Genomic DNA, 21,923 nt, shown 5'->3' with positions numbered 1-21,923 from the left:
ATAGGCAGCATTGTGTACTGTGGAGGCTTAGAAAAATCTGTCAGCTGATTGACTGAGTGACTGATGTGTTCACTGATTGAACAGAATTGATACCCCTGGGGTCCCAAAGCACAGAGGTGCAAGGCAAGTTTTGTACTGGAGGAACCCTTAGCTGATAGCCAGGAGAAGAAAAAGAAGGATCTGAGAGACAATTCAGCACTCAGGTGATGCCTCCTCTAATTATTGATGTTTTCTATTTGCTACATACGTTCATTGCAATTGACTTTTGAGAAGGAGATGTCATACATATTTGGGTTCTTCGTGTCCAAAGATGATCATGAAATGCCTTCCATGAGAAGTGAGGTTGAGGCATCACGTGACGAGGAGTGAGGGTCTCTTCTGTGGGGGAGTAAGAAGGTGCCAGCATGCACAGGATGACTGCTAGGCCGAGGCACTGGCTCGGCTCACGGTGTGGGCTTTTTCTTTGAGTGCAGATTTTTGGGGGCTGTGGGTAAGCTCCTCTTGAGGAGAAACTGAGAACATGAGCTCACACACCAAATATGGAGCTGGGCTTTGTTTGAGAGGTCAGCATGGCTCTGTCTCAGAACAGTTGCGGCAGGATGGGCTGGGATAGTTGTGGGAGGTGTGGTGCTGGATGGACTTGGGGTGTCCCCTGGCCTGACCCTGTAGGTGACTGCCTAATTGCAGAGAGTGTATGCTCTCTCCTCCTGGCAGGCAGGGGTGTAGTCTGGACTGGTGTGATCAGAAAAGTTATGGAGATCAGGAGGCAGAGATCATGCTGCTGTGGGGCCTGTTAGCAGAAACAGACTCCAAGGCTAGTTGATGAATGTCATGAATTTATACATTAATAAGGCCAGTACCAGCACCAACTAGGTTGAAAGTCATTTGGACTAAGACACTTACAGACCCCATTTCCCTCCAGTTGTCAAGTGGTAAGACAGTATCAGGAAACATGGGAGGAGGAGACTTTAAGTCCTGTTTGTTCAGGGATTTCATCTTATCATGAGCTTTGAGCATCTTATGATCCATTAGACCCTCCCATGAACACCAAAATTATTCCAGGCAGATTCAGACTTTTCTTGACATCTAGGAGCCAGCCATATTGAATGGATCTGGCACATGTTCTACATCAGTGGTGAGATGGTCATGATTCTAGCCACCATTTACCATCCAGCCACTTCTCTCTCCAACACCAGCCTAGTGCAAGCTTCAGTGAGCTCTCGCCTGTGCTATGGCAGTGTCCTCTCAACGAGATTCACCATCTACTGTGGGCTCCTCCAATTGGCTCCAGACTGATGCGTGAACAATTTTCTAAAAATCCATATCGGATTTTGTCTCTCCGCTCTTAAAGCCCTTCACCCATTTTCCATTGCAGGGGAAATAAAGACAGTTCCTTGGCATGGTTGATGAGGCCTTGAGCATTATGACCTCACCTCCCTTTCTAGCCTCCTGCCTGACTGGGACATCTCATTCTCTGAGCACCAGCTCACTGGCCTTCTTTCAGGCTCTTGTATTTACCAAGCACTTATCTGGCACAGGGATTTTGCATATGCTGTTCTTTCTGTCTAAATAATCCTCCTCTTCTGTTCACCTAGTTAATCCCTATTCATCTTAGTTCAGTAGTCACTTCCTTGGGAAGCTTTTTCTGATCTCTCTGGCCAGTTCAAATCATCCCATTAATAGACTCTCCTAGAACCAGGAGCACTTGTACTTGATACAGTTGCAATCTTATATTTTTAATTTTTTTTATTAGTGATTGTCTCCCTTCCAAGCTATTAGCTCTATTAGGGCAGAAATAATATTGCTTTTGCTCATCATTGAATCACAGTGCCTGTCATTCATGCTACAAATATTGATTGAGCATCTACAATACACCAGGCACTGTTCCAGTGTTCAAGATATTGGGATAAACAAGTTAGACAAGATCCCTTTCCACATGGAGTTGTGCTTTTTGGCACATATTAGTAGTCTACTAATATCACTTCAATAAAATTATTCAGTGCTTATTATGTGCTAGGCACTTGCTAAGTGCTTTTAATGGATTATCTCACTTCATCATCTCAAAAACTTGTTTTTACCTTTTCTATTTTCTGTTTGGGATCTTAGCAGCAGTAGCTTGAGTTTCTCTAACTCCTTGTTTTCCAGTATGTTGTCATCAGTGACCTGCTAGGACCCTTCCTTGGTTAATTGATTTCCTTTTATCCCTGATTTCCCACTCCTATAACACATCCTTCCTCCCCTACAATGATTCTAATGTATACTTTCATGTGAATGTGTTCTTGAAAAATAGGGTTTGTTGTTTTGATGCATTTTTTCGACATTAGGTGAATTTTTAATGTACACAAATGCTTTTGTGTTATATATTTCTTACTTTCCACCCAAATGCACTTCTCATGATCCAATCATGTTGCTCTAAATGCACGGAATTCACTATTTCTAATTGTTGATGGTACTCTATGAAATGCATTGAACACATTTTACCTTTCCAAGTCCTTGGAGATGAGCAACCAGGGTTCCTCATTACAAATGTGTAATTTGTGCAAGAAACATGCTTGCCCACATTTTCTTACTTATGAAGAGACAAAATTATATACCTAATGAGTGGCAGAACAAAAAGTTTTATGCAGCTATAACTTATCACTGTAAAATGCTGCCTAGAATTGACATGAATACCAAAAATCATGTAAATATTACATATTAATTAGATAAATGTAAAGGTAAAGCATTCTAAAACATGAAATGGGACCAACTGGACCCACACAGGCCTTGATCACAATGTAGAGATATGATTACTAACTCAGCCTAGAAGGACAGAGAGAAGGCGGCATTTGGAAGGAAGAGTAGCAGGCAGGTACACAGACACATGTTCCAGACACATGTCTGGAACTACATGTGCAAAAGTACACAGGTGAAGTAACAAGTGATAATATTTGATTAGAAATAAAACATTATTTACAATAGCACTTGAAGGGTCAAATAAGTGTTTTTGATTTTTAATCAAATCTAGGAGTAAATCTAATGAAAGACGTGTAATAATTTTATGCTGAAAACTACAAACATTATTGAGAAAAGTTAATGAAGACACAAATAAGTGGAGAGATATACTATGTTTATGAATTAGAAGGCTCAATATTTTAAAATGTTTATTCATTCTAAATTGATCTACAGTTTCAACTATCAATTCCAGCACCTTTCTTTTTGAAACAGAAAAGTTAATTCTAAAATTTTAATGAAGATTCAGAGGCTCTAGAAATGCCAAAACTATCTTGACAAAGAAAAGTGTCAGAGAACTTACACTGCACAATTCCAAGGTTTGCTCTAAAGCACAGTAACCGAGACAGCATGGCATTGTTTAGGGATAAACACCCAGGTCAATGAAATAGAGTCTAGAAACAGACCTGTACTTTTATATTCAACTGATTTTTCACAAGGGCACCAAAGAAATTCAATGGTGAAAGGAAACTGGAGCTACCTCAACCCCTGTTTGTAGCACTACACACACACACACACACAGACACACACACACACAGACACATACACAGACACACACACACACAGACACACACACACACAGACACACACACACAGACACAGACACACACACACACAGACACACACACACACAGACACACACAGACACACACATACACAACTGGCTGACCCAAAGCCTGTACGAAAAAGCCAGAACCGAAAAGCTTCTAGAATAATATATGAGAGATTCTTTGCAAATTTGAGTTAATCAGAGATCTGTGAGACAAGACACAGAAAGGACTAACCATAAAAGAAAAATAACTGGTAAATTGGACTTCACTACAATTAAAACTTTCTGCCTATTCAAATATGCCCTTAAGAAAATTAATAGACAAACCACAAACAGGGAAAACTATTTGTAGAGCACATATCTGAAAAAATGTTTATATTCAGGATATGTTATTAATAAAATAACTAATAAGATAATTGAATTTTAAAATGAACGAAAGACTTGAGCAGGTACTTCACAAAAGAACATATACAAATGGACAACAAACACATGAAAATATGCTCACATTATTAGTTATCAGGAAAATGCAAATTAAAGCCACAATGAGATTCTACTATTCATACACTAGAATGGCTAAAATAAAAAAAAAAAAACAGACAATACTAAATTTTAGTAAGGATGTGGAACAACTGGAATTCTCATAGATGATGATGAAAAAGTCAAAAGGCATAACCACTTTGGAGAACTGTGTGATGGTTTCTAGTAAATTTAACCACACAACTACCTTGTGACCTAGCAATTCCACTCCTAGATATTTGCCCAAAATATATAAAAACAAGTGTCCACAAAAAGGCTAGCACAAAAATATTTGTAAAAGCCTTATTGATGATAATCCCAAACTGGAAACAGACCAAATGTTCATCAACAGAAGAATAGATTTTTAAATTGTGGCATAGTCACACAATGAAATAAGCAAAATAATACATTCTGTTTGATTCCATTTATGAAGTTTAAAAACAGGCAAAACTAATCTGTGGCAATTGATGTGAGAAAATGGTTGCCTTGGGGTTGAAGGGTGGTAGACTAACTGAAAAGGTGCATGAGAGAACTTTCTAGAGTGGTAGAAATGTTCCGTGTTTTTGCCTTGCATACACAATTGTCAAAACTCATTGAACTGATCACTTAAGATCTTTTTATGTTTTTGTAAGCTAATCACATTGAAAGGAAGAAAGGGAGGAAGGAAAGGAAAGGAAGGAAAAAGGGAGGGAGGGAGGAAATAAGGAGGAAAGGAAAGAAGGGAAAAAGGAGAGAGGGAGGGAGGAAGAAAGGAAAGAAGAAGGAAGGAAGGAAAGAAGAAAAAGAAAAGGAAGGAAGAGAAGAGAAAGAATGAAAGAAGGCAGGCAGGCATATGGTCTGGTCAGAGAATTTTGAGGAAATGCTTATGCCTAGAACATGGGTGCTATGTGGGAAAGGGGCAGGAAAGGAGGGCAGCCCCTGCTTATGCAGACCAAGCTGACTATGACTTTTTTTTTCTGCAGGCAGAGAGAGACCTGAGTAATTCTATGAAGCTGAATTGCATTCGTGCCTTGGAAAGGCTATGTTGATGATAGATGAGATTTGGGGAGTTGGACATCTGCTGTGACCAGGTGACTGTTACAGAAGGGAATTTGGAAATTCCAGTTGGTTACAGTGGCACATGCAATGTTATTTTTAACCTCCCTAACAGGAGGGACTGGCATTTCTCTGGTTGCTAGGGAAATTGTGTTCTGAGCGGTTACATATTGGTTCCTAATTTTAAAAGTCTTAGGGAAAACTAGAAAACTTTATGAGCCAGTACCAGTATGTTGTGCTAGGACTGTGCACCTGCTAAAACGTGGCTATTTTTCTCTTGATGTACTCTTGGATAACTGTCACCATAGCAACAACAACCCAGGACCCTGCTGGTTCATAGTGGAGGATTCCTGTTGGTTTAGTGATGGAGGCCAGTCTAGAAGCCCTTTCAGGATTGCAGCAAGATGTTGGATTAGGTGGGATACACTGGTAGCCACTGGATGTGCAAGGCACAGGGTGGGGAATGTGTGGGCAGAGGGTAATCCACAGGAGAAACATAATTTCCACTGGGCATCATTACTATTGGGCAAATTCTCACATTCCCTCAGCATTAGGCTAAAGTTTAATGTGATATCCTATGGGCAGCACTAAGAGAAGAATCCCGAATTGCCCTCTGACTTTGGAGTCAGACCTTGGTCCAGTTAGCAGAGCACCAAGGTGTAGCCTGGGGGCTCTGGCTTCCCCATCATCTCCATCAGCACTGTTATCCAGCAAAAGGGATTCGCTGCCCAATGTGCTGAAAGCCAGTACTATGACACCAGGTTTTAAAAAAAGAAAAGCTTTATGTCGAAAGTCAACTCACAAGGAGACAAGAGTCAAGCTCAAATCTGTTTCCCCAGGCTGGCTTCAAGGCAGTATTTTACTAGAAAACGTTCAGGGGGTGGATTCTGGGATCAGAAGGTGATTGGTGGAAGGAAAGGGGAGGGCTGAAAAGTCTTGGGCATGCGCAGTTATGTCTCCATGCTACCTCATGGGTCCCATGTGCAAATTCAGAGGGAGTTAGAATGAAACCTGCAGTGGAAATTCAGGCTCTGACGTGAGCACCCTTGTTTTGCAAAAGCTCCAGTTGGCCACCTTGGTTCCAGCTGATTTCAGCCGGCTTTTCTTGATCTCACAAGCAGAGGGAGTTTCAGTGTTTCAGCGAGTTGGTTTTTTTCTTATCTGCTATCCTGCAAACACAAGAATTTCTGTTAGCTACTAGTTTCTTACACTTTGGGGCGCCGTTTCAATTTCAGCTTTTCACCAAGTTGTTTCTTATCCGCTACCCTGTAAGCCCAAGAATTTAGTCATTGGTTTCTTTAACGGTTGGAGAAGGCAGGATGTCAGCACCCATCTGCACCCAGTAGTGGGGACAATTGACCTTAATCTTATGTGAAGTGCGAATAAGATGCAGCTTAGTCCCCTCACTCCATAGACAATGCACTGGACTGTCTCTGCTACAGCCCGGGACTGCGTCTTGGCATCCCTGACCATTTCAACCCCCATTTTAGTGTTCTTTCCTCCTCACTGCCAGAAAGCCATTTTAGGCAGCTTGTGGGTGTTTTTAGAAGCGATGAGTGTGTGAGATGGAGGCTTCCCTTTGTTTTGGCTTTAAACCCGTCTGTGTAAGTGAGAGTGAGTGGAAAGCCACGGCTCCTCTCTCCAACACTCCCCAAGGCAGGCAGCCCTGACCTCCTCAATTGCAGATCAGAAGGGGGCCTTTGGAAATTATCCAGACCAGTGAATCTTACCATTTTTCTTTTTTTCCCCACTTTTTAAAAATTATTATTATACTTTAAGTTTTAGGGTACATGTTCACAATGTGCAGGTTACATATGTTACATATGTATACATGTGCCATGCTGGTGTGCTGCACCCATTAACTCTTCATTTAGCATTAGGTATATCTCCTAATGCTATCCCTCCCCCCTCTCCCCACCCCACATCAGTCCCCAGAGTGTGATGTTCCCCTTCCCGTGTCCATGTGTTCTCATTGTTCAATTCCCATCTATGAGTGAGAACATGTGGTGTTTGGTTTTTTGTCCTTGTGATAGTTTACTGAGAATGATGATTTCCAATTTCATCCATGTCCCTACAAAGGACATGAACTCATCCTTTTTTATGGCTGCATAGTATTCCATGGTGTATATGTGCCACATTTTCTTAATCCAGTCTATCATTGATGGACATTTGGGTTGGTTCCAAGTCTTTGCTATTGTGAATAGTGCCACAATAAACATACGTGTGCATGTGTCTTTATAGCAGCATGATTTATAGTCCTTTGGGTATATACCCAGTAAGGGGATGGCTGGGTCAAATGGTATTTCTAGTTCTAGATCCCTGAGGAATCGCCACACTGACTTCCACAATGGTTGAACTAGTTCAACCATTGTGAATCTCACCGTTTTTCTCCCCTGCCACATCATACATGATGGATGAAGTCCACATGCTTGACAGGATTCCATGCATGCACTTTTTTTGATGGAACAGCCAAAAACATTCTGTGAGGAAATAATTGTCCTCAGGAAAGGGAATAATGGTTGCCTCGGCATGGGGTGAGGCCTCTGAGTGTACTCTGCCATGAGATCCCTTCCTTCCCACTCAGGATGTATTTTGAATGCGGGTAAGTTAGTGTGAAATTACCTTGTAGTAATCTCCAGTCAACTCAAATTCATTTTGCAATGAGAAATCATCCACAGGTCTTCCCGATGATGGATAAATCACAGCGTCCCCAGCAGCTCCTCTTCACCTACCCGCTGACACCTGCTGCCAGCCCTGCAATTCTTCGGAGCCCCCTAAGTTGACCATTCTGTCCTCAGCCTTCACATCACAACTTACCGCTGTGAAAGAGATGGAGGAGGGGCTCCCAGTAATCTCTAGATTTGTGTGGCATTGATTTGTAGGAATAGGAGGTTTTTGTTTTTGCGCTCCACCCCTTCCTTTAGAATGTCGACTTTTGGCGCCCGCCTCAATATTTGTATCAGAAGAATCGAGGGGTGTGGACAACAGTTTCCTACACATTTCCTCCAGTATGTTCTAGAGAGCATGAGGGAGAAGGGCAGAGACACGCCCCTCAGCACAGGCACTCACATCCCCTACAAAGCCCTCCACCAGATCTCAACACATTCGAAGGAGAGGAGCTCTCCCTGGAACCACCCCCACATGGTCATTCTCTCAGGACATGGGAGTGGAGGGAGCTCTCCCTGGGGGAAGAGGATCAGAATCTTCTTCTAGCAGGAAGGTGGGGGCAGAGCATTATGTGTAATAGAGACAGCACAGTCCGCTCCCTCCTGCCCCATAATTATCAGAGTCCTGCTCTAGGAACTAGCAGGGGTCAGCTCCAGAGTGACATATTTTCCCCCTATGCTCCCATCTGGAAAACCATGAAGTTCAGGATTATGCGGAGAATGCCAGCCAGGATGGTGCCCAGTGTAGAGTGGTTCTTTATAGAAGTTCAAGACTGCTAGGCTGGGCACAGGGGCTCACGCCTGTAATCCCAGCACTTTGGGAGGCTGAGGCAGGTAAATCACATGAGGCCAGGAGTTGGAGAACAACCTGGCCAACTTGGTGAAACCCCACTTCTACTAAAAATACAACAAAAAAAATTAGCTGGGCATGTTGGCAGCACCTGCAGTCCCAGCTACTGGGGTGGCTGAGGCAGGAGAATTGCTTGAACCCAGGAGGTGGAGGTTGCAGTGAGCCAAGATCACACCACTGCACTCCAGCCTGGGTGACAGAGCAAGACTCTGTCTTACAAAAAAGAAAGAAAGAAGGAAAGAAAGAAAGAGAGAGAGAGAAAGAGAGAGAGAGAGAGAGAAAGAAAGAAAGAAAGAAAGAAAGAAAGAAAGAAAGAAAGAAAGAAAGAAAGAAAGAAAGAAAGAAAGAAAGAAAGAAAGAAAGAAAGAAAGAAAGAGTGTTAGCCATTTTGGGGGAGGTGGAAAAGAACACTGCATTCTGGCCAAGATGACCCTGTGTTAGCTGTGACCCTGGATGGATAATGTCATCAATGTGAATAGGATGAGTATATGTCCATCACCACCACCACCACCACCATCATCATCCTCCCCATTTTTCCTGGGAAGATCATCCCTATGATCTCATAAGCTTGTCAGTGAAGGTTTCCAGAGTGGGATTGGCCCAGAGCAGAACTGAACTTGAATTTGATGGATTTAAGCCAATGTCCCTCAAGTCCCATGCAGAAAGCATGCCTTCATTTATTCTTTTGTGTTTTGCTTTGTTGTCCTCATCTTCCCAGAATTGAAATATAATGGGACCGTCTTCCCAGGGAAAGAAAGGGGGAAGTTTGACCGCTGGAAAGAGAAAGAGGTGAGATCCCTTCCAGACTTTGCACTCCTGAACACTGCGTGGGCCTGATGAGACAGGTGTGTTTTGTTTGGATGCTAAATTAAGTGGAGAGGAGACCTTATGATGTGAGTTTGGCAGAGGAATAAATCAAATAAAACAGTAAGGCAAGCAGTTAGCCAAACAAAATGGGCTTACAACCCTGGGTATTAATGAGGCTTTTACTTTAAACGGATATGTTTAATCAAGCAACGTGAATTCATATTGGGAGCTGGAGGAATTATGGTGATTGTTCTGGAATCCTGCCCAAAAGAGGTTTGACTGTGTTATCTTGTGCTAACAGGAGCACCCAGGGAGCAAGAGAAGCCCTGAGACAGCAGCAAGGGACACTGTGGGGCTGCAGGGTAAGTAACCCTTGTGCTCCCTCACTCTTCAAATGAGAGCCAGGGTCCTAGAATTGGATCCCAGACATCAGCATCCTGAGGATCCATGAGATAAGGTGAGGTGGGGCTGGAAAGGCCTCAAGGAAGGAGAGGAGGCAGGAGAGGAGTGATAGGGATGCAGGCTCCAGGAGGAGGGAGATGCTTCAGCATCATCCAGAACATAGCTGTCTATCCCCTTCTCCAAACGAAATGCTGATGGCAGGGTGAGAGGATCGCTGAGAGAGAGGAAAAAGGAGAGCACAAGGCTGTAAAAGCCATAATGCCTGGCCCTCCCCAGACCTATTCTCAGAGGACAACACAGGATTCTCAGTGACAACACTTAGGATGCAGGGCGGGTCTTCGTACTTGTCACATGAGTGATGTAGACAGTAAGTGCTTACGGGCAGTGCTGTTTCAGGGGGGAAAATGCCTGAACAACTTCCTGGAATTTCCTTCTCAGAATAAGTATGCCAGACTGGCATTTTAGAATCTTGTCTTTGACAGTATGACACAAACAGATAAAACACAATGATGGAATCAAATAATAAAATATGCTATGAATATGCATTTTCCCTCACTCATGTAGTAATAGAAACAGTATTTTCTCAGGTGCTTTTTAAGAACTCTGCTAAATTGCATTCCATTTTTCCTGGGTGTGGCACCTGGTGGTAAGCACTGGGAGGAACACAGGGAGAGTGGGCAGAGGTGGGAGCAGAGTCTAGCATCTATAGTTCTGACACCTGTCACTCACTTGCTGTGGGGATGAGAGGGTTGGGAGAGTGGGTTTTACCACCAGAGAAGCTTTTTTTAAAAAGTGTATCAGCCATTGACTTTTAGTATATTCACAGAGTTGAACAATTATCATCAAAACCAATTTTAGAATATTTTCATCATCTTCCAGAGAAACCCAATGTTCTAGAGCAACAGCTCCCCATTTTCCCTCAACACTGCCTTCTCCACCCTAGCCTAGCCCTAGGCAACCACTGATTGACTTTTTTTGTCTCTATAGACTTCTGGACATTTTGTATAAATGGAATCATAAAATAAGTGCCCTTTTGTGTGACTGGCTTCTTTTACTTAGCATAATGTTTCCAAGCTTCCTATAATATATTTTTGTTTAGATGCATCCAGGAGGGATGGCCAGGGCAGACCTGAGAGACCTGAACACAGAGGGCCTTTGAGGGAAGCCGAGCTGAGCCTGGCAGTTGAACACAGAGCCTCAGAGAGACCCAGTTCTGATGGAATTGAGAGAGGGCGACATGGGAGTGGGTGTAAGGAAAGCCTCTGTAGAAGAAGGTACTGCAACAGGTGCTCTCAAAAGGACCTTCAGCCTGAGAAGTGTAAGAGTTTTAAAGAAAGAGGAAAGAAACACGAAATGTGGCTTCACAGTTAAAGACAGATTTATGTTAGAGAAAAATAAACCTGAGAGGGGCTTCTGGCCGATTTCGGTCAGGAGCACTCTCTCTTACAGACTAAAAGTATATATTGGTTTTAGAGTGAGAGGGCTTATCACAAGCTTGGAATATTTCTGTGTGAGGGAGAAGTTTTCTGGCGGGGTTGGAATGTCACCAGACGGAGGGGAGGTTACCTTGGGGATGACATCTTTCTGGCTGGAAGGGGATTATCTCAGGGATGGCATCTTCCCAGCCAGAGCAGGATGATCTCGGGACTAGCATGTCTCTGGGTGGGGAGGAATTTGAAATGTTTCTGGTTGGAGATGTTATTTATGGTTTAAGGTCGTGCTGACCTTAGCCATTAGGCTGATGTCCTTTGGATTTTGGTGGTTTTTGATTAAGGTGAACTTTAGAATGAGGGGCATGTCCAAGATGGCGATCCTCCTGCTCTGTCAAGAAGCAGCCTGGGGGGCAGGTGAGAGCCGTGTGGCTCCAGCTCAGGTGGTCTTTAAGAACAATCCACTAGGGATTTTCATCTGCCAAATCACAGGGGCAGGGCTCGGTGGAACCTTAGATTTAAAAAGTCAAAATAGACTTCAAAAGATCATCCATTCCAACTCCTTCATTTTACAAATGGGGAAACTGAGGCCCAGAATGATGAGGGTTCCTGTCTATGTTTGGAAGGACTAAAATAATGCATTTAGTTCCCAATGAAACAGGGCAAAAATTGTTAACATCTGTGTGTTCTCCTTCCCCCCTCCCTAAGACAGAGAAGGTGGCAGCTCAGCCCTCACTGTGTCCTGGCCCGTGACCCCCTAATTCACCAAAGGGGCTTGCAGTGGTTTATTAAAATGGCTGCAAGTCCTCTGGCACTCTCTTCATGGAGAAGCGGGGTCTATGTGCCTTCTCTTGGAGTTGGATGGGCCTGTGCTGGTTTTCACCCATGGTCAGAACATGCTGTGGAAGCCCAGGCTCCCCAGGAAGTCCCTGTCTTAGTGCCCCTGTCAACAGCCTCCGCTGAGCTGAGCTTTTCAGTCTACCCAGCCTGGGTACCAGATGTGGGGAAGTTTCCAGCAGGGAAGCCTTCAGCCCTAGCCAATGAATTCTTCCCAGCTGAGGCCCAGACATCGGGGAGCCGAGACAAACCATCCTCATGCCCTGTGTCAACCTGAAATAAGTGAAAGGATTGGAATCAGCTTTAAAGAGTTTATTCAAGTAAAAAGCTGGGAATGACCATTCAGAAAACAAGGATTCCACAGAAATGGAGTTAGTGCTCTGAAGTGAAAAGTTAAGGTCTGGCTTATATAAGAGGAAAATAAAGAAATTTAACAGGATTACAACATTTTCTATACAAGCCTGGTTTATGAGTTCTAACAATTTTATAGTTTGCTTTCTTTTCTGTATGGCTTGCTTTCATTTGCTTTCCAATTTAAGAGAGTATATTTAACATAGTCACAAAGTCTTCGTGTGGAAAAGGTAAGAGGGAAGTTAATCTATAATAAAGACCAACACTAAGAGGGAAGGAGTCTTCCCTGGCACTGTTTAATCATTTGCAACATTTCACAAAACAGTGTAGGTAAGGAAGAAGGCTAATCTATAATCAGAGAGACCAAGTTTACAGCTGCCTGTCATGTGACTCAGGTTTCATAAGCACATTCCTTTGAGGCTCAAAGCAATTTAAAATTCCAACAGCTTAGATTTTTAATTATTTATTTTCACACCTGTTTACATTCCAAACTCAAAGCATCAGTGAGCATTAGGAACTGGTGTTTGGCAACACTATATTTTGGGGTGATCTGCTACACAGTAATAATAACTGGTATAGGCGTCAAGGTGCAGCTACTTGGGCAATAATAGTATAAATTGGCTCAAAGTTTTTGGAGGTAGAGGGAATTTTGGTGGTACTTTGAAGAATCATAGATAAATTCTACGTACAAAGGTGTTAATGAACAAGAGAAGAAAGGAGTTACTTTGAGCCCTTGCCCTAAGAGCTTTGCAAATATTATACTATTTGGTTATTCTCATGGCCTCATAATATAGGATGATTCTACAGAAGAGGAAACTGACTCTCAGGAAGATTAAGTCCCAGCCTCCCAAGTTTGCACAGTAACAGCTGGCTGAGCCCAGACACAAACCTGGGCCTGACAATGGCAAGGCTCTCACTGTCTGCCCTGCCAAGCTGCCTGCCTGTTTGATTGACTCTGTTTTCGTTTTCCCTTGTATTTATGTTTGAGGAACTGGAAACAACCTAAATGCCTAAGAATATGTGATGGTATACCACTTTGTTTTTAAATTTTAACTTTTATTTTAGATACAGGAGGTACATGTGCAGATTTGTTACATGGGAATATTGCATGATGCTGAGGTTTGGAGTATAGATCCCATCACCCCAGTAGTAAGCAAAGTACCTGATAGGTATTTTTTTTAACCCATCCCCCTTCCCTCCATTCTCTAGTAGTCCACAGTGTCTATTTTTCCCATATTGTCCATGGTATACCACTTCTATGATACAAGGCAGCTATGCTGTGAAAGATAAATATGAAGACCTTGATACAAAAAAAAATGGAATACGGAAGAGTGTTGATGAAAAAAGCAGAACACAGAATTCTACATAGGCCTCTGTGTGTAAAGAAAGAGAAACACATAAACCATTGCTTTTGTGTGAAGAGTAGCTCTTGGTTGGTGTTTTGGGCTCAAATGTGTTCCCCAAAAATACATATGCTGAGGCCCTGACCCCTAGCTCCTCAGAGTATTTGGAGATAGGGTCTTTAAAGAGAAAATTAAGTGAAAAATGAGGTCACTAGAGTGGGCCCTAATCCAATATTACTGGTGTCCTTACAAGAAGAAGAGATTAGGACACAGACACACACAGGAGGAAGCCCATGTGAAGACACAGGGAGAAGACAGCCATCTGCAAGCCCAGGAGAGAGGCCTTAGAGGAAACCAACCCTGCCAACACTTTGATCTGGGACTTCCAGCCTCCAGGACAGTGAGAAAATAAATGTCTGTCATTTAAGCCACCAGTCCACGGTACTTGGTTATGGCAGCCCTAGCAATATAATACAGTTAGATTATCTAATTAGCCGGGGTGCAGTGGCTCACATCTATAATCCCAGCATGTTGGGAGGCCAAGGTGGGAGGATCACTTGAGGCCAAGAGTTCAAGAATTCTATCATAGAATTGTTTTAATCATTTAGATTGAAATTGAGCCAGGAATTGTTAAGGCTCTCAACCTCAGTGATGACTATTTTTCATAACCTTACTGCAAAGAGTGGTCAATGGCCTCTTAAGGCATTAGAATAATATTATTGTTTATGAACTCACTTGGGCAGCCTAGAAGCCACAGGGGGTTAAATCCAGCAGTCTTTGAAAAATAATACAAGAAAGGCTACTTGCTATCACAAGTACTTTATTATTTCGTCTTCTGAAAATCTGCAGAGCATATGTGTGAAATTTTCTCTCTATTTAGGGTGTTGTTGCTTCCAAAGGCTCAGCTGCTCTCCTTTAGCTGGTGGGGAGGCAGGTGGGAGGAGGGAATCCACCCAGCCCTAACTGTGCTGCGATTTATTTCTCTTCTAATCACCTTCCCCCATGGCCTTAGGCTGTGTGTGTTTCATGAAATCAGCCTTATAACAGGTCCCAATTTTAGGTTCCCTTCACCCAGGGGGGATGTGAATGTTTGATTAATTTTACTGTCCCATTCCATCTGGGCTTAATTCGTCTAAGCACCCAGTTTCCTGTGTGGCCATAGGCACAGAAGGCACTGGGGTTGCCCTATGATGCAGGGAGCATAAATATTACCGCATAAATACCTTAAAGGCCCATCTACCTATTGAAATGGTCTCAACTGGTAACTTGACATAAGACAAAACACAAAGTCTTCACAAAAAATGAACTTAGAGGAATTCTGGGAAGGGAAAGGCTATTAGGCATCTGGGAAGTCACTGTAGCCCTGACCCTTCGCTTTGATCCCCGTTCTGGAGGGTCAATTCCTTTCAGGGCGTAAAAAGTACAGTTTTCCTTCCCAGGGGTCACTGTAGATGTCTGCCGCCCCTACTCACTATCACCCAGCGGGAGGAGGGCTGTGATGTCATTTTGTGTCCTTAGCATGCTGCTGGCAACACAACATTCATTGAATGAGTGAATGTGTTTTTGAACTGAACTAGGGTCCACTTGCCCAGCACAGCAAAGCCAAACACTGACAATGAGATTGGAGCAAGAGAAGGGGAGGTATTTATTGCAAGGCGCCAAGCAAGGAGAATCAGGCAGCTTGCACGTAAAACCCAATCTCCCAGATGGCTTAGAGGTAAGGGCTTTTAACGGGAGGAGGCAGAGGTTATAGGCAAAGTCATAAATCTATACATGGAGACTATACATCAGTCTGACCTAAAAAAGCAGGACATCTTGAAGTGGGGGCCCACAGGTCAAAAGGTGGATTGAAAGATGTTTTGATTTGCAGTTGGTTAAGGAGGCAAAACTTTGTCTAAAAATTTGGTATTAGCCTGGGTGCAGTGGCTCACACCTGTAATCCCAGCAAATTGGGAGGCCAAGGTGGGAGGATCACTTAAGGTCAGGAGTTCAAGACCAGCCTGGGCAATACAGTGAGACACCGTTTCTATAAAAAAATTTTTTAAAAATTAGCTAGGCATGGTGGTACATGCCTGCAGTCCTAACTACTTGGGAGGCTGAAGCAGGAAGATTGCTCGAGCCCAGGAGTTTGAGGCTGCAGTGAGCTGTGATTGCATTATTGCACTCCAGCCTGGGCAACAGAGTGAGACTCTGTCTTTAAAAAAATACAAAAACCTTTTTTTCTTTTAGATCAGCAGAAAAGAATGTTAGCTCTGGCTTGTGGGTGTGACCTCCTCCAGGGCCCTCAGGAAGAAATTTAGAAAAAAGAAGAGCTGTCGGAGTTCAATCCTTTATTCCCCCTTATCTGAGGTCTACATGCCAGCAGATCCATTGTTTGGGGTCTGAGTTTCTAAAAAGAAACTCAGGGACATATGGTCCCTAAGAGGGGTCCCTGCTCATCTCAAATGAATGAATGAATAAATGATTTACTCTACAAGCCCTTACCCAGAGAAATAACAGATACACTCTAAGAATACCCTCATGGAATGGGATGAGAGGTATTTTCTCACCAGCTTGACTGCTAAGCTTAAGTTTGCCTTGTGTATTCACTGCATGGTCTTCCCCAAAGGTCTGCACTTCAGTGAGTGAACACTTTGTAAACAACACCCCTACTGCCTGAGCCCACATCCCCATCCTTCGACCCCCAATCAGTATTTCTCTGTGCTCCACTTCTTTCCTACCCTTCACCCACCTGGGTCATGCCTCCATCATCTCAGAGCACCGCAAGATAATGCATGATTCACTGTGGTGTGGAAGTGGGTCTAGGAACAGAATTTACCAGAGTCGGAGAAGTAATGAAAAGAAAAAGCACAGAGAGGCAGAGCTAGAACTTTGCGATGAAGCCATAAATGAGCTTGTTTTCATTTCAACATGTTAGTATGGCTACTTTAATTCATCTGATATCATATGCTCAACTGAGAATGCTTTCTAACTTTAATTTTCTGAGCCTCAGTTTCCTCATTAATAAAATAGGGATAAAGCATCAATCTTGAATTAGCTATGTAGTGATAATTAAATAAGAGAATGGACTCAGAAATATTTTGTAAGCTATAACTCATTATGTGGACAGGTGCAGTGGCTCACACCTGTAATCCCAGCACTTTGGGAGGCTGAGGCAGGGGGGATCACTTGAGTCCAGGAGTTTGAGACCAGCCTGGCTAATATGGTGAAATCCCATCTCTACTAAAAGATACAAAAATTAGCCGGGTGTGGTGGCATGCGCCTGTAGTCCCAGCTACTTGGGAGGCTGAGGCAGGAGAATCACTTGAATCCGGGAGGTAGAGGCTATAATGAGCTGAGATCGCACCACTGCAATCCAGCCTGGGTGACAGGGCAAAACTCCTGTTTCAAAAACAAAACAAACAAAACAAAACAAAAACTACAACTCATTATGTAAGTATAAATAACAATTATTATTCTATAAAGACCTCACTAGGATCTTCAGAAAAACTTGGGGTGAATAAGAGAAAAACCACCTTCATATTATGAATTAACTGGCCATTTAAAATGAATTGAACTCTTTTCTCCTCCTTCTCTTCCTCATTCTTTTTTCCCCACAATTCATCCAGAAAACCAAACTTTATAATCGTATTATCTACATTGCTCTGTATTACAGCCCAGTTGTTTTCCAGCTGTTTCACATGGATGAAACAAGACAGTATATAGGAGAAGCCTCCAAACTGTAAAAGGCTATACACATTAAGGTGGAATTTCAGAGGCTCTGTGCATTGACTCCCAGGAATTAGGAAAAAGCCATTTCAAGGGCAGTGTGGCATCATCACCTAGGTGTGAAGTAGAGGTTGACTTAGGACTCAAGGTTAGTGTTGATTTTTTTGGCCATGGAAATGGAGAGCAAGCCCTGAAACTGTTGGGGGCAGAGTAATCCAGCACCTGTGCTTGGTGCTCTGAGTTTCTGGGAGGGGTATTTATTCACCAATGGCCTAACAGATTGAGTCTATAGTCCTGCTGGCAACTTGAAGGTCTTGAGATGGCTGGGGACTGACCTCACCTGTGGGGTCTTTCCACTTTACCACTCTGGGTACCAGACACTCTGCCAGGCCATAGAGCAGATGGTAAGGGCTGCGAGGAAACAGGATGTGGGCCTGTTACAGGGGTGAGTGTGGAGATTTTGCAGCTCAGGTAGGAAGTCCAGACCGCAAATCCAAGAGGCCAAGTGCGGAGGTAAGGAGGGTGGAGTAGTCACCTCATCCCTTCAAGACCCGAGAGGCAAAATTCTACCCAAGAATCAAAAAGGAGCTTTGACCTTTCTGCACAAGCAGAAATGATGGAATTCAATTCCAGGCAGAGACGAGTATGTGGGTGGATGGCCACTGCCACTCAGGATGGTAGTTGCAAAGTTGTAGCCAATCTGAGTTCACTGCTTCAGCAGCCCCTGCAGACATGATGAGAAGTGTAGTGATCAGAGCCAGAAGAGACGTGGGGATGAAGCAAACCTTCGGTATTCATCGGTCACAGGCTGATCTGGGAACAGAAAGGAAGTGGCATGCAAAGGCAGTCCATGGTGCCATGATAGGTGGCACAAAGGGCTTAGGGCCAAAGTTGGGGATAATCTTCAGGGAATTAATGCACCATGGGTTTTTTAATATAGGTTTTATTATTATTATTTAGATATAGTAAGGCCAACAGATCAGGAAATATCTACTATTGAAAAGAGTTTGTCTTTCATAGATCCAAGAAGAGAGAGCATTCTATTCTGTACAGGACCACATGGGAAAGCACTGGGCTTGATCAGGAGGCAGAGGGATGGGAGAGCCTGTGGGCAGGAGCCTTTATTGTGGTTTCTATAGGAAGGAACTGGCAGGGCAGGGCAAACAAGCTTAGGCTTGGCTGGCTTGAATAATTTCAGTGTGCTCTGGGGCATGGAGAGGCAGGTGGATAGTGGCCAGACCATGATAGCTCATAGGGGAGATGGGGGCAGTGGAGGCTCTGGACGGGTTGGTTTGCATATAAAAGGCACTGGTAGTTGGTCCTTTACTCTCTGTAGGAATTGGTTTACTTGGGAGGAGCAGTCCCTCCAGGGTCCACAAGGTCCTAAGATGTCAAAGAATCAGAATAAAGAAAATAAAAGACATGGTTTCTACAATGAGACTGCAGAATTCTGTTTAGGGGCGGTAGGAGAAATCCTGGAGAAAGTTGGCAGAGAGGAAACGACAGAAGGAGTGTGTCCAGAGTGAAGTCATGGCTCAGCCACACACTGTGTCAACCTCCCTTGCCATGAGGCCGGCCCCTCCTATGAGGCCTGCGTGCCCTCTCAGCCAGCCACGTTCAGTGCAGCCAGCTGTGATTTGTCCAGAATTGCTGTTTAGATGCAGAATGGGTGGAGGCAGGACATTTTCATGCAGCCATTTGATTAAATGACCACTACAGAATACAAACACATTTTTTTGTTATTGCTAGTAAGATTTCAAACTAATGCGCAGGCATATGTTGTGTGGGTTTTGTCATTTTGTGTATAAGTGAATCATCAGCGGCTGCAATAGTTTCTTAATTTTTTAAAACTAGAATCAGAATATAATTTATGGAATTTTATAGTTAGAAGTACCCTAAACCTTACATCATCCAAGCCTGTCTTTTTACATATGAAGAAGCTAAGGCTCAGAGAGATGTGTAGCGTTGTTAACAGAAAAACCAAACTCTGTAAAATGTTTTCTTCTGAGCCAATATGAGTGACCACAGCCCAGTGAAAACACAATCCCAAGAAGCCTTGAGTAAGTGGTCCTGTGGTGGTCAGATTAAAGTTTGGTTTTATACATTTTAGGGAGGCAGAAGTTACAGGCAGTCATAAATCAATACATGGAGGTTGCCCGGGCACAGTGGCTCGTGGCTGTAATCCCAGCACTTTGGTAGGCTGAGGTGGGTGGATCACCTGTGGTCAGGATTTCAAGACCAGCCTGGCCAACATGGTGAAATCCCATCTTTAATAAAAATACAAAAATTAGCTGGGCATGGTGGCAGGCACTTGGAATCCCAGCTACTCACTCAGAAGGCTGAGGCATGAGAATTGCTTGAATTCGGGAGGCGGAGGTTGCAAATGACCCCAGATCACGCAATGGCACTCCAGCCTGGGCGGCAGAGACTTCATTTTAAAAAAAAAATTAGGAAAAGATACCATATTCGTAAAAGATAGATAGATTGGACCATCTGAAATTGGGAGCTGTCATTTTTTTGGCTGCCGAGGAGCCAACGCCTCTTGTTATTTGGGAGCATCCCTTGTTATGGATGCCTCAGTGGGAAGCAGAGCTCTGGTTTCGCACCATAAAAGCTGTTCTGACACCAATTCTGGGATATCAGCTGAGTGTCCAGCAATTCAATTCAATTCTGATGCTCACCACCCAGGGTTTGTGCACACCCCACAGGTTTAAGGGCTCAGTTCTCCGTAAGATTGTCCTTGTTACCAAACACCAGCAGTTCAGTCTAGGCCCTTTGCTCACTGCACAGAAAGCCATTCCCTGAGACAAGTTTTGCTGGGGAGGAAGGCTTTATTCGGGTGATGTCAGCTGCCTCCTCTGCCTCCAACTAAAATTAGGGGTTAATATAGCTGGGAAGAAAAAGAGTAAGGGGAAGGAAGAAGAGTTGGTCAGCAGGAAGCAGATGGTGGGTTAGGCAGTCGTGAGGGGTCTGGTGTCTCCCTGTCTGGATGTGGTGATTCAGTAAGTTTCACTTCCCTGATACCATCTGGGAGGCCTGAAGGAACTCAGACACACAAATGTAACTTTCAGGCTGAGCCCTGGAAGGGTCAATTTCTATGTTTACTCAAAAAAACCCCATAAACATCTGTTCTATGGGGAAATGGGGCCAGTTTCATCCTCACTTCAGATGCCAGCCACAAATCTCAGGGGCTGCCTGCATTTCTGACCCACTGGCTACAAATTCGGGCCACAACCCCTGAGGTTCAAGAGCTGACTAAAATGACTCACAGAACTCACTGACAGTGCTGTATTTAGGATTACAGTTTTATTACAAAGGATAGAAACAGACAGATGAGGAGACACACAGGACAAGGTCCAGGAGGATCATGAGCACAGGAGCTTCTGTCCTGTGTTCACCCACCTGGTTTAATGGAGAGACAGGATGGGGTAAATCACTGGCCACGTGATGGAACTCAACCTCCAGCCACCTTCTTCTCCCTGGAGATCAGAGGGTCTGGCTGAACTTCCAACCCTTTAACCATAGGCTTGGTCTTTCTGGCATGGCCAGTCCCTCCCTTGAAGCTGTTTAAGGGCCCATAGAGTCACCTCTTTAGCATAAACTCAGGTGTGGTTGAAAGGGGCTTGTAATGAATAGCAAAACATACTCCTATCCCTTGGGGAGTCCCAAAGGTTTGAGAGTTACCTCCCAGGAATGAGGGACTAAGACCAAACAAATTCTTTATTATACCTCAGAAGCCAAAGAAGCCCCATATTTCTCTCCAGGCATGGACACGTCCCAGGCTTTGTCCTGGAGCTTCCACTGGTGTGTGTGTGTGTGTGTGTGTGTGTGTATGTGTGTGTGTGTGTGTGTGTTGTTGTTGTCCAAAAGCCCAGGGATGGCTAAACAGTAGAAAGGAGAGTTTTACTGGCGATCTCAGTTTGCAAATCAGCAAGAAATAGTCTCTGGCATGGACCAAATTTACTCTCTCTTCCAAGAGGGAAAGGGCAGGATGGGTCTTATGCCTCACAGGGCCTGTATTACACAATGGAGCCATACATATTCAGCAGGTTTGAAGGAATAGCTATGCATATTTATGAGGGAGCTGAGCACATGCACAATGAGTGAACATATATGTAACATACATCCCATGTTCACTTTGGGGCAGGGTTTTAGCATTAAAATGAGGTGGAATTTGACTCTTAACATCAAAAGGTGAACTATAAGACCCAAAGACAATTTGTGCACAGCCTCTATAGGCTGCTGAAACTGGCTTAAGATCTGCAGTTGCTTATCAGAAAATAACATTTGTAAGTCCGGTCCTCTGTCCAACAGAGTTGCAGTGGTCTGAGTTGTCAATCAGAGTCAGAAAGGGTCTGACAATCTGCCTGCTAGCTCCTATTGTTAGGGAGTTTAGCAAAGGTGTGGTTTTCCTGGTAGCTATAGGGATTCAGGGAG

At 43.7% G+C, this 21,923-nt stretch overlaps 1 long non-coding RNA gene across 1 annotated transcript in view; it reads left to right on the top strand.

Annotated features, from left to right (window-relative positions):
- The first annotated feature begins 4,957 nt into the window (after positions 1–4,957).
- The window catches only part of LOC129061043 (uncharacterized), a 40,382-nt gene continuing 23,416 nt past the window's right edge, over positions 4,958–21,923 (top strand). Inside the window, exons 1-3 of the long non-coding RNA XR_008528009.1 lie at positions 4,958–5,127; positions 9,327–9,397; positions 9,717–9,777. This is a non-coding gene — a long non-coding RNA (uncharacterized LOC129061043). The remainder of the gene's footprint in view (positions 5,128–9,326; positions 9,398–9,716; positions 9,778–21,923) is intronic.

The sequence above is a fragment of the Pongo abelii genome, chromosome 1 (genome assembly GCF_028885655.2).
Source record: "Pongo abelii isolate AG06213 chromosome 1, NHGRI_mPonAbe1-v2.0_pri, whole genome shotgun sequence".
In the NCBI taxonomy this organism is placed as follows: Eukaryota; Metazoa; Chordata; class Mammalia; order Primates; family Hominidae; genus Pongo; species Pongo abelii.
This window is presented reverse-complemented; position numbering and strand designations above follow the sequence as displayed.